At 45.0% G+C, this 12535-nt stretch overlaps 10 non-coding genes across 10 annotated transcripts; all 10 read right to left on the bottom strand.

The window, feature by feature from the left end:
* Positions 1 to 284: 284 nt before the first annotated feature.
* LOC141200727 (U2 spliceosomal RNA) lies at positions 285 to 475 on the bottom strand. Its single transcript, XR_012272439.1, has one exon. It is a non-coding gene; the product is annotated as a U2 spliceosomal RNA (small nuclear RNA).
* Positions 476 to 1598: 1123 nt separating this feature from the next.
* On the bottom strand, positions 1599 to 1789 carry LOC141200726 (U2 spliceosomal RNA). The gene has a single exon (XR_012272438.1). It is a non-coding gene; the product is annotated as a U2 spliceosomal RNA (small nuclear RNA).
* A 1122-nt stretch (positions 1790 to 2911) lies between these two features.
* LOC141199705 (U2 spliceosomal RNA) lies at positions 2912 to 3102 on the bottom strand. The gene has a single exon (XR_012271450.1). It is a non-coding gene; the product is annotated as a U2 spliceosomal RNA (small nuclear RNA).
* A 1116-nt stretch (positions 3103 to 4218) lies between these two features.
* Positions 4219 to 4409, bottom strand: LOC141200725 (U2 spliceosomal RNA). Its single transcript, XR_012272437.1, has one exon. It is a non-coding gene; the product is annotated as a U2 spliceosomal RNA (small nuclear RNA).
* A 1122-nt stretch (positions 4410 to 5531) lies between these two features.
* Positions 5532 to 5722, bottom strand: LOC141199704 (U2 spliceosomal RNA). The gene has a single exon (XR_012271449.1). It is a non-coding gene; the product is annotated as a U2 spliceosomal RNA (small nuclear RNA).
* Positions 5723 to 6845: 1123 nt separating this feature from the next.
* On the bottom strand, positions 6846 to 7036 carry LOC141199703 (U2 spliceosomal RNA). The gene has a single exon (XR_012271448.1). It is a non-coding gene; the product is annotated as a U2 spliceosomal RNA (small nuclear RNA).
* A 1119-nt stretch (positions 7037 to 8155) lies between these two features.
* LOC141200592 (U2 spliceosomal RNA) lies at positions 8156 to 8346 on the bottom strand. Its single transcript, XR_012272308.1, has one exon. It is a non-coding gene; the product is annotated as a U2 spliceosomal RNA (small nuclear RNA).
* Positions 8347 to 9468: 1122 nt separating this feature from the next.
* Positions 9469 to 9659, bottom strand: LOC141200246 (U2 spliceosomal RNA). Its single transcript, XR_012271971.1, has one exon. It is a non-coding gene; the product is annotated as a U2 spliceosomal RNA (small nuclear RNA).
* Positions 9660 to 10781: 1122 nt separating this feature from the next.
* On the bottom strand, positions 10782 to 10972 carry LOC141200416 (U2 spliceosomal RNA). The gene has a single exon (XR_012272137.1). It is a non-coding gene; the product is annotated as a U2 spliceosomal RNA (small nuclear RNA).
* A 1122-nt stretch (positions 10973 to 12094) lies between these two features.
* LOC141200623 (U2 spliceosomal RNA) lies at positions 12095 to 12285 on the bottom strand. Its single transcript, XR_012272338.1, has one exon. It is a non-coding gene; the product is annotated as a U2 spliceosomal RNA (small nuclear RNA).
* Between the last annotated feature and the right edge of the window lie 250 nt (positions 12286 to 12535).

Genomic DNA, 12535 nt, shown 5'->3' with positions numbered 1-12535 from the left:
TCCAAAATGCTTGCCTAATATGTCTGTTTATCCAAAAGGAAGTATAGAGGGAGAGCTAGATAGATAGCATTGCATTACATTACATTACATGGCAATGCAATGCACAGTTGCTGAAGTTGAACCAAAATGAGCTTGTCATCTGGCTTCTGCAACTTTTAACATGAAAAATCCAATGAGGAGAAGAAAAGCAAAGCCAAAGAGTCCATCCCAAAATCCGACAAACAAGCAAAATGAACAAAAAGCATTGAATTCAATTCTTTCTGATTTTAGAAACTGCATTAAAGAAGGGGTGCACCGGTCCTGGAGATACTGCAATACCAGGTCAATGCGTGGAGTGGACAGAGCAAGCTCTTTTTCCATCTCCCTGTTCTAAAAATCCATTTAATATATGGTCCCCAGATAGGGGACGTATCATATATTAAACTGATAAGAACAGATACTACACTTGATCTTAGCCAAAAGGCCGAGAAGCGATAACCAGAATTGGTTTCCGACTACGGTGCCACCCAAGGATTCTGAAAAGTCCATTTGTGGAGATGGCCACCTGGACTCCCGTTAAGAAGACATGCTGTCAACCTCTAGATCCCTCACATGCCTGCACTTTTCGGCTTGCTGCTGCTGCAATCCACGCGTTTTAGATCTGCATAACTCCACCTCTTTTAGCACAGTACCCTCAACCCCCGGCTGTTCCCACCCGCCTCAACACCGTTGGAAGGGAGGAGAACCAATTAAGGCGGGGGGGGGGGGGTGGAACGAGCAGCTGTCTACCCTTAGCAGGAGGGTTGCTGATTAATTACCTCTCCTGCTGCTGCTGCTGCTGGCTGTCCAGCAGCAGACTGAAGGTGGCTGCTGCTGTGCGCAGATGTATAAAGGCTCAGAGCCTATTATGACACGCGCAGCCAGCGTTCCATTGCCACATTCCGTCTACTGCAGGCGGGATACCTGGATGGCTGAATGTCACTGAGAAGCTCACAGAGACCGCCATATGCAACAGTTTAAAAGAATGCCACAGACTAATCAACCAAACTTTTTGGGTTGGTTTCTCTTTTATAGTCTGCAGGCATTAAATGAAAGAAGTCAGTGTTCCAGCAGAGGGAGACAACGTTTCAGAAAAGGCATTGTAGCAAACCAAAAAAGAAATTTTAAGCGCAGCAGAGTAACCAGCTCACATACCTGTTAGCTCAGGTGAGTTTAAAAGGCTGCTGTTGATAACAAGGGCATTTGCTAAATAGATGGTGTGTGTGCAACAATATACTGAAAGGTCAATTATATTGTGCAGCTTATCTCACCACCTGTAGTTATTTAGGTGAAAGCTCCAAAATGCTTGCCTAATATGTCTGTTTATCCAAAAGGAAGTATAGAGGGAGAGCTAGATAGATAGCATTGCATTACATTACATTACATGGCAATGCAATGCACAGTTGCTGAAGTTGAACCAAAATGAGCTTGTCATCTGGCTTCTGCAACTTTTAACATGAAAAATCCAATGAGGAGAAGAAAAGCAAAGCCAAAGAGTCCATCCCAAAATCCGACAAACAAGCAAAATGAACAAAAAGCATTGAATTCAATTCTTTCTGATTTTAGAAACTGCATTAAAGAAGGGGTGCACCGGTCCTGGAGATACTGCAATACCAGGTCAATGCGTGGAGTGGACAGAGCAAGCTCTTTTTCCATCTCCCTGTTCTAAAAATCCATTTAATATATGGTCCCCAGATAGGGGACGTATCATATATTAAACTGATAAGAACAGATACTACACTTGATCTTAGCCAAAAGGCCGAGAAGCGATAACCAGAATTGGTTTCCGACTACGGTGCCACCCAAGGATTCTGAAAAGTCCATTTGTGGAGATGGCCAGCTGGACTCCCGTTAAGAAGACATGCTGTCAACCTCTAGATCCCTCACATGCCTGCACTTTTCGGCTTGCTGCTGCTGCAATGCACGCGTTTTAGATCTGCATAACTCCACCTCTTTTAGCACAGTACCCTCAACCCCCGGCTGTTCCCACCCGCCTCAACACCGTTGGAAGGGAGGAGAACCAATTAAGGCGGGGGGGTGGGGTGGAACGAGCAGCTGTCTACCCTTAGCAGGAGGGTTGCTGATTAATTACCTCTCCTGCTGCTGCTGCTGCTGGCTGTCCAGCAGCAGACTGAAGGTGGCTGCTGCTGTGCGCAGGTATATAAAGGCTCAGAGCCTATTATGACACGCGCAGCCAGCGTTCCATTGCCACATTCCGTCTACTGCAGGCGGGATACCTGGATGGCTGAATGTCACTGAGAAGCTCACAGAGACCGCCATAAGCAACAGTTTAAAAGAATGCCACAGACTAATCAACCAAACTTTTTGGGTTGGTTTCTCTTTTATAGTCTGCAGGCATTAAATGAAAGAAGTCAGTGTTCCAGCAGAGGGAGACAACGTTTCAGAAAAGGCATTGTAGCAAACCAAAAAAGAAATTTTAAGCGCAGCAGAGTAACCAGCTCACATACCTGTTAGCTCAGGTGAGTTTAAAAGGCTGCTGTTGATAACAAGGGCATTTGCTAAATAGATGGTGTGTGTGCAACAATATACTGAAAGGTCAATTATATTGTGCAGCTTATCTCACCACCTGTAGTTATTTAGGTGAAAGCTCCAAAATGCTTGCCTAATATGTCTGTTTATCCAAAAGGAAGTATAGAGGGAGAGCTAGATAGATAGCATTGCATTACATTACATTACATGGCAATGCAATGCACAGTTGCTGAAGTTGAACCAAAATGAGCTTGTCATCTGCCTTCTGCAACTTTTAACATGAAAAATCCAATGAGGAGAAGAAAAGCAAAGCCAAAGAGTCCATCCCAAAATCCGACAAACAAGCAAAATGAACAAAAAGCATTGAATTCAATTCTTTCTGATTTTAGAAACTGCATTAAAGAAGGGGTGCACCGGTCCTGGAGATACTGCAATACCAGGTCAATGCGTGGAGTGGACAGAGCAAGCTCTTTTTCCATCTCCCTGTTCTAAAAATCCATTTAATATATGGTCCCCAGATAGGGGACGTATCAGATATTAAACTGATAAGAACAGATACTACACTTGATCTTAGCCAAAAGGCCGAGAAGCGATAACCAGAATTGGTTTCCGACTACGGTGCCACCCAAGGATTCTGAAAAGTCCATTTGTGGAGATGGCCACCTGGACTCCCGTTAAGAAGACATGCTGTCAACCTCTAGATCCCTCACATGCCTGCACTTTTCGGCTTGCTGCTGCTGCAATCCACGCGTTTTAGATCTGCATAACTCCACCTCTTTTAGCACAGTACCCTCAACTCCCGGCTGTTCCCACCCGCCTCAACACCGTTGGAAGGGAGGAGAACCAATTAAGGCGGGGGGGGGGGGTGGAACGAGCAGCTGTCTACCCTTAGCAGGAGGGTTGCTGATTAATTACCTCTCCTGCTGCTGCTGGCTGTCCAGCAGCAGACTGAAGGTGGCTGCTGCTGTGCGCAGGTATATAAAGGCTCAGAGCCTATTATGACACGCGCAGCCAGCGTTCCATTGCCACATTCCGTCTACTGCAGGCGGGATACCTGGATGGCTGAATGTCACTGAGAAGCTCACAGAGACCGCCATAAGCAACAGTTTAAAAGAATGCCACAGACTAATCAACCAAACTTTTTGGGTTGGTTTCTCTTTTATAGTCTGCAGGCATTAAATGAAAGAAGTCAGTGTTCCAGCAGAGGGAGACAACGTTTCAGAAAAGGCATTGTAGCAAACCAAAAAAGAAATTTTAAGCGCAGCAGAGTAACCAGCTCACATACCTGTTAGCTCAGGTGAGTTTAAAAGGCTGCTGTTGATAACAAGGGCATTTGCTAAATAGATGGTGTGTGTGCAACAATATACTGAAAGGTCAATTATATTGTGCAGCTTATCTCACCACCTGTAGTTATTTAGGTGAAAGCTCCAAAATGCTTGCCTAATATGTCTGTTTATCCAAAAGGAAGTATAGAGGGAGAGCTAGATAGATAGCATTGCATTACATTACATTACATGGCAATGCAATGCACAGTTGCTGAAGTTGAACCAAAATGAGCTTGTCATCTGGCTTCTGCAACTTTTAACATGAAAAATCCAATGAGGAGAAGAAAAGCAAAGCCAAAGAGTCCATCCCAAAATCCGACAAACAAGCAAAATGAACAAAAAGCATTGAATTCAATTCTTTCTGATTTTAGAAACTGCATTAAAGAAGGGGTGCACCGGTCCTGGAGATACTGCAATACCAGGTCAATGCGTGGAGTGGACAGAGCAAGCTCTTTTTCCATCTCCCTGTTCTAAAAATCCATTTAATATATGGTCCCCAGATAGGGGACGTATCATATATTAAACTGATAAGAACAGATACTACACTTGATCTTAGCCAAAAGGCCGAGAAGCGATAACCAGAATTGGTTTCCGACTACGGTGCCACCCAAGGATTCTGAAAAGTCCATTTGTGGAGATGGCCACCTGGACTCCCGTTAAGAAGACATGCTGTCAACCTCTAGATCCCTCACATGCCTGCACTTTTCGGCTTGCTGCTGCTGCAATCCACGCGTTTTAGATCTGCATAACTGTACCTCTTTTAGCACAGTACCCTCAACCCCCGGCTGTTCCCACCCGCCTCAACACCGTTGGAAGGGAGGAGATCCAATTAAGGCGGGGGGGTGGGGTGGAACGAGCAGCTGTCTACCCTTAGCAGGAGGGTTGCTGATTAATTACCTCTCCTGCTGCTGCTGCTACTGGCTGTCCAGCAGCAGACTGAAGGTGGCTGCTGCTGTGCGCAGGTATATAAAGGCTCAGAGCCTATTATGACACGCGCAGCCAGCGTTCCATTGCCACATTCCGTCTACTGCAGGCGGGATACCTGGATGGCTGAATGTCACTGAGAAGCTCACAGAGACCGCCATAAGCAACAGTTTAAAAGAATGCCACAGACTAATCAACCAAACTTTTTGGGTTTGTTTCTCTTTTATAGTCTGCAGGCATTAAATGAAAGAAGTCAGTGTTCCAGCAGAGGGAGACAACGTTTCAGAAAAAGCATTGTAGCAAACCAAAAAATAAATTTTAAGCGCAGCAGAGTAACCAGCTCACATACCTGTTAGCTCAGGTGAGTTTAAAAGGCTGCTGTTGATAACAAGGGCATTTGCTAAATAGATGGTGTGTGTGCAACAATATACTGAAAGGTCAATTATATTGTGCAGCTTATCTCACCACCTGTAGTTATTTAGGTGAAAGCTCCAAAATGCTTGCCTAATATGTCTGTTTATCCAAAAGGAAGTATAGAGGGAGAGCTAGATAGATAGCATTGCATTACATTACATTACATGGCAATGCAATGCACAGTTGCTGAAGTTGAACCAAAATGAGCTTGTCATCTGCCTTCTGCAACTTTTAACATGAAAAATCCAATGAGGAGAAGAAAAGCAAAGCCAAAGAGTCCATCCCAAAATCCGACAAACAAGCAAAATGAACAAAAAGCATTGAATTCAATTCTTTCTGATTTTAGAAACTGCATTAAAGAAGGGGTGCACCGGTCCTGGAGATACTGCAATACCAGGTCAATGCGTGGAGTGGACAGAGCAAGCTCTTTTTCCATCTCCCTGTTCTAAAAATCCATTTAATATATGGTCCCCAGATAGGGGACGTATCAGATATTAAACTGATAAGAACAGATACTACACTTGATCTTAGCCAAAAGGCCGAGAAGCGATAACCAGAATTGGTTTCCGACTACGGTGCCACCCAAGGATTCTGAAAAGTCCATTTGTGGAGATGGCCACCTGGACTCCCGTTAAGAAGACATGCTGTCAACCTCTAGATCCCTCACATGCCTGCACTTTTCGGCTTGCTGCTGCTGCAATCCACGCGTTTTAGATCTGCATAACTCCACCTCTTTTAGCACAGTACCCTCAACTCCCGGCTGTTCCCACCCGCCTCAACACCGTTGGAAGGGAGGAGAACCAATTAAGGCGGGGGGGGGGTGGAACGAGCAGCTGTCTACCCTTAGCAGGAGGGTTGCTGATTAATTACCTCTCCTGCTGCTGCTGCTGCTGCTGGCTGTCCAGCAGCAGACTGAAGGTGGCTGCTGCTGTGCGCAGGTATATAAAGGCTCAGAGCCTATTATGACACGCGCAGCCAGCGTTCCATTGCCACATTCCGTCTACTGCAGGCGGGATACCTGGATGGCTGAATGTCACTGAGAAGCTCACAGAGACCGCCATAAGCAACAGTTTAAAAGAATGCCACAGACTAATCAACCAAACTTTTTGGGTTGGTTTCTCTTTTATAGTCTGCAGGCATTAAATGAAAGAAGTCAGTGTTCCAGCAGAGGGAGACAACGTTTCAGAAAAGGCATTGTAGCAAACCAAAAAAGAAATTTTAAGCGCAGCAGAGTAACCAGCTCACATACCTGTTAGCTCAGGTGAGTTTAAAAGGCTGGTGTTGATAACAAGGGCATTTGCTAAATAGATGGTGTGTGTGCAACAATATACTGAAAGGTCAATTATATTGTGCAGCTTATCTCACCACCTGTAGTTATTTAGGTGAAAGCTCCAAAATGCTTGCCTAATATGTCTGTTTATCCAAAAGGAAGTATAGAGGGAGAGCTAGATAGATAGCATTGCATTACATTACATTACATGGCAATGCAATGCACAGTTGCTGAAGTTGAACCAAAATGAGCTTGTCATCTGCCTTCTGCAACTTTTAACATGAAAAATCCAATGAGGAGAAGAAAAGCAAAGCCAAAGAGTCCATCCCAAAATCCGACAAACAAGCAAAATGAACAAAAAGCATTGAATTCAATTCTTTCTGATTTTAGAAACTGCATTAAAGAAGGGGTGCACCGGTCCTGGAGATACTGCAATACCAGGTCAATGCGTGGAGTGGACAGAGCAAGCTCTTTTTCCATCTCCCTGTTCTAAAAATCCATTTAATATATGGTCCCCAGATAGGGGACGTATCAGATATTAAACTGATAAGAACAGATACTACACTTGATCTTAGCCAAAAGGCCGAGAAGCGATAACCAGAATTGGTTTCCGACTACGGTGCCACCCAAGGATTCTGAAAAGTCCATTTGTGGAGATGGCCACCTGGACTCCCGTTAAGAAGACATGCTGTCAACCTCTAGATCCCTCACATGCCTGCACTTTTCGGCTTGCTGCTGCTGCAATCCACGCGTTTTAGATCTGCATAACTCCACCTCTTTTAGCACAGTACCCTCAACCCCCGGCTGTTCCCACCCGCCTCAACACCGTTGGAAGGGAGGAGAACCAATTAAGGCGGGGGGGGGTGGAACGAGCAGCTGTCTACCCTTAGCAGGAGGGTTGCTGATTAATTACCTCTCCTGCTGCTGCTGCTGCTGGCTGTCCAGCAGCAGACTGAAGGTGGCTGCTTCTGTGCGCAGGTATATAAAGGCTCAGAGCCTATTATGACACGCGCAGCCAGCGTTCCATTGCCACATTCCGTCTACTGCAGGCGGGATACCTGGATGGCTGAATGTCACTGAGAAGCTCACAGAGACCGCCATAAGCAACAGTTTAAAAGAATGCCACAGACTAATCAACCAAACTTTTTGGGTTGGTTTCTCTTTTATAGTCTGCAGGCATTAAATGAAAGAAGTCAGTGTTCCAGCAGAGGGAGACAACGTTTCAGAAAAGGCATTGTAGCAAACCAAAAAAGAAATTTTAAGCGCAGCAGAGTAACCAGCTCACATACCTGTTAGCTCAGGTGAGTTTAAAAGGCTGCTGTTGATAACAAGGGCATTTGCTAAATAGATGGTGTGTTTGCAACAATATACTGAAAGGTCAATTATATTGTGCAGCTTATCTCACCACCTGTAGTTATTTAGGTGAAAGCTCCAAAATGCTTGCCTAATATGTCTGTTTATCCAAAGGGAAGTATAGAGGGAGAGCTAGATAGATAGCATTGCATTACATTACATTACATGGCAATGCAATGCACAGTTGCTGAAGTTGAACCAAAATGAGCTTGTCATCTGGCTTCTGCAACTTTTAACATGAAAAATCCAATGAGGAGAAGAAAAGCAAAGCCAAAGAGTCCATCCCAAAATCCGACAAACAAGCAAAATGAACAAAAAGCATTGAATTCAATTCTTTCTGATTTTAGAAACTGCATTAAAGAAGGGGTGCACCGGTCCTGGAGATACTGCAATACCAGGTCAATGCGTGGAGTGGACAGAGCAAGCTCTTTTTCCATCTCCCTGTTCTAAAAATCCATTTAATATATGGTCCCCAGATAGGGGACGTATCAGATATTAAACTGATAAGAACAGACACTACACTTGATCTTAGCCAAAAGGCCGAGAAGCGATAACCAGAATTGGTTTCCGACTACGGTGCCACCCAAGGATTCTGAAAAGTCCATTTGTGGAGATGGCCACCTGGACTCCCGTTAAGAAGACATGCTGTCAACCTCTAGATCCCTCACATGCCTGCACTTTTCGGCTTGCTGCTGCTGCAATCCACGCGTTTTAGATCTGCATAACTCCACCTCTTTTAGCACAGTACCCTCAACCCCCGGCTGTTCCCACCCGCCTCAACACCGTTGGAAGGGAGGAGAACCAATTAAGGCGGGGGGGGGGTGTGGAACGAGCAGCTGTCTACCCTTAGCAGGAGGGTTGCTGATTAATTACCTCTCCTGCTGCTGCTGCTGCTGGCTGTCCAGCAGCAGACTGAAGGTGGCTGCTGCTGTGCGCAGGTATATAAAGGCTCAGAGCCTATTATGACACGCGCAGCCAGCGTTCCATTGCCACATTCCGTCTACTGCAGGCGGGATACCTGGATGGCTGAATGTCACTGAGAAGCTCACAGAGACCGCCATAAGCAACAGTTTAAAAGAATGCCACAGACTAATCAACCAAACTTTTTGGGTTGGTTTCTCTTTTATAGTCTGCAGGCATTAAATGAAAGAAGTCAGTGTTCCAGCAGAGGGAGACAACGTTTCAGAAAAGGCATTGTAGCAAACCAAAAAAGAAATTTTAAGCGCAGCAGAGTAACCAGCTCACATACCTGTTAGCTCAGGTGAGTTTAAAAGGCTGCTGTTGATAACAAGGGCATTTGCTAAATAGATGGTGTGTGTGCAACAATATACTGAAAGGTCAATTATATTGTGCAGCTTATCTCACCACCTGTAGTTATTTAGGTGAAAGCTCCAAAATGCTTGCCTAATATGTCTGTTTATCCAAAAGGAAGTATAGAGGGAGAGCTAGATAGATAGCATTGCATTACATTACATTACATGGCAATGCAATGCACAGTTGCTGAAGTTGAACCAAAATGAGCTTGTCATCTGGCTTCTGCAACTTTTAACATGAAAAATCCAATGAGGAGAAGAAAAGCAAAGCCAAAGAGTCCATCCCAAAATCCGACAAACAAGCAAAATGAACAAAAAGCATTGAATTCAATTCTTTCTGATTTTAGAAACTGCATTAAAGAAGGGGTGCACCGGTCCTGGAGATACTGCAATACCAGGTCAATGCGTGGAGTGGACAGAGCAAGCTCTTTTTCCATCTCCGTGTTCTAAAAATCCATTTAATATATGGTCCCCAGATAGGGGACGTATCAGATATTAAACTGATAAGAACAGATACTACACTTGATCTTAGCCAAAAGGCCGAGAAGCGATAACCAGAATTGGTTTCCGACTACGGTGCCACCCAAGGATTCTGAAAAGTCCATTTGTGGAGATGGCCACCTGGACTCCCGTTAAGAAGACATGCTGTCAACCTCTAGATCCCTCACATGCCTGCACTTTTCGGCTTGCTGCTGCTGCAATCCACGCGTTTTAGCTCTGCATAACTCCACCTCTTTTAGCACAGTACCCTCAACCCCCGGCTGTTCCCACCCGCCTCAACACCGTTGGAAGGGAGGAGAACCAATTAAGGCGGGGGGGGGGGGTGGAACGAGCAGCTGTCTACCCTTAGCAGGAGGGTTGCTGATTAATTACCTCTCCTGCTGCTGCTGCTGCTGGCTGTCCAGCAGCAGACTGAAGGTGGCTGCTGCTGTGCGCAGGTATATAAAGGCTCAGAGCCTATTATGACACGCGCAGCCAGCGTTCCATTGCCACATTCCGTCTACTGCAGGCGGGATACCTGGATGGCTGAATGTCACTGAGAAGCTCACAGAGACCGCCATAAGCAACAGTTTAAAAGAATGCCACAGACTAATCAACCAAACTTTTTGGGTTGGTTTCTCTTTTATAGTCTGCAGGCATTAAATGAAAGAAGTCAGTGTTCCAGCAGAGGGAGACAACGTTTCAGAAAAGGCATTGTAGCAAACCAAAAAAGAAATATTAAGCGCAGCAGAGTAACCAGCTCACATACCTGTTAGCTCAGGTGAGTTTAAAAGGCTGCTGTTGATAACAAGGGCATTTGCTAAATAGATGGTGTGTGTGCAACAATATACTGAAAGGTCAATTATATTTTGCAGCTTATCTCACCACCTGTAGTTATTTAGGTGAAAGCTCCAAAATGCTTGCCTAATATGTCTGTTTATCCAAAAGGAAGTATAGAGGGAGAGCTAGATAGATAGCATTGCATTACATTACATTACATGGCAATGCAATGCACAGTTGCTGAAGTTGAACCAAAATGAGCTTGTCATCTGGCTTCTGCAACTTTTAACATGAAAAATCCAATGAGGAGAAGAAAAGCAAAGCCAAAGAGTCCATCCCAAAATCCGACAAACAAGCAAAATGAACAAAAAGCATTGAATTCAATTCTTTCTGATTTTAGAAACTGCATTAAAGAAGGGGTGCACCGGTCCTGGAGATACTGCAATACCAGGTCAATGCGTGGAGTGGACAGAGCAAGCTCTTTTTCCATCTCCCTGTTCTAAAAATCCATTTAATATATGGTCCCCAGATAGGGGACGTATCAGATATTAAACTGATAAGAACAGATACTACACTTGATCTCAGCCAAAAGGCCGAGAAGCGATAACCAGAATTGGTTTCCGACTACGGTGCCACCCAAGGATTCTGAAAAGTCCATTTGTGGAGATGGCCACCTGGACTCCCGTTAAGAAGACATGCTGTCAACCTCTAGATCCCTCACATGCCTGCACTTTTCGGCTTGCTGCTGCTGCAATCCACGCGTTTTAGATCTGCATAACTCCACCTCTTTTAGCACAGTACCCTCAACCCCCGGCTGTTCCCACCCGCCTCAACACCGTTGGAAGGGAGGAGAACCAATTAAGGCGGGGGGGGGGGGTGGAACGAGCAGCTGTCTACCCTTAGCAGGAGGGTTGCTGATTAATTACCTCTCCTGCTGCTGCTGCTGCTGGCTGTCCAGCAGCAGACTGAAGGTGGCTGCTGCTGTGCGCAGGTATATAAAGGCTCAGAGCCTATTATGACACGCGCAGCCAGCGTTCCATTGCCACATTCCGTCTACTGCAGGCGGGATACCTGGATGGCTGAATGTCACTGAGAAGCTCACAGAGACCGCCATAAGCAACAGTTTAAAAGAATGCCACAGACTAATCAACCAAACTTTTTGGGTTGGTTTCTCTTTTATAGTCTGCAGGCATTAAATGAAAGAAGTCAGTGTTCCAGCAGAGGGAGACAACGTTTCAGAAAAGGCATTGTAGCAAACCAAAAAAGAAATTTTAAGCGCAGCAGAGTAACCAGCTCACATACCTGTTAGCTCAGGTGAGTTTAAAAGGCTGCTGTTGATAACAAGGGCATTTGCTAAATAGATGGTGTGTGTGCAACAATATACTGAAAGGTCAATTATATTGTGCAGCTTATCTCACCACCTGTAGTTATTTAGGTGAAAGCTCCAAAATGCTTGCCTAATATGTCTGTTTATCCAAAAGGAAGTATAGAGGGAGAGCTAGATAGATAGCATTGCATTACATTACATTACATGGCAATGCAATGCACAGTTGCTGAAGTTGAACCAAAATGAGCTTGTCATCTGGCTTCTGCAACTTTTAACATGAAAAATCCAATGAGGAGAAGAAAAGCAAAGCCAAAGAGTCCATCCCAAAATCCGACAAACAAGCAAAATGAACAAAAAGCATTGAATTCAATTCTTTCTGATTTTAGAAACTGCATTAAAGAAGGGGTGCACCGGTCCTGGAGATACTGCAATACCAGGTCAATGCGTGGAGTGGACAGAGCAAGCTCTTTTTCCATCTCCCTGTTCTAAAAATCCATTTAATATATGGTCTCCAGATAGGGGACGTATCAGATATTAAACTGATAAGAACAGATACTACACTTGATCTTAGCCAAAAGGCCGAGAAGCGATAACCAGAATTGGTTTCCGACTACGGTGCCACCCAAGGATTCTGAAAAGTCCATTTGTGGAGATGGCCACCTGGACTCCCGTTAAGAAGACATGCTGTCAACCTCTAGATCCCTCACATGCCTGCACTTTTCGGCTTGCTGCTGCTGCAATCCACGCGTTTTAGATCTGCATAACTCCACCTCTTTTAGCACAGTACCCTCAACCCCCGGCTGTTCCCACCCGCCTCAACACCGTTGGAAGGGAGGAGAAC

The sequence above is a fragment of the Phyllobates terribilis genome, unplaced genomic scaffold (genome assembly GCF_046119375.1).
Source record: "Phyllobates terribilis strain yellow unplaced genomic scaffold, ASM4611937v1 Scaffold_108__1_contigs__length_5656254, whole genome shotgun sequence".
Taxonomy (NCBI): domain Eukaryota; kingdom Metazoa; phylum Chordata; class Amphibia; order Anura; family Dendrobatidae; genus Phyllobates; species Phyllobates terribilis.
Note: the sequence above shows the minus strand (reverse complement) of the source record. Positions and strands in the feature narration are given on the sequence as shown.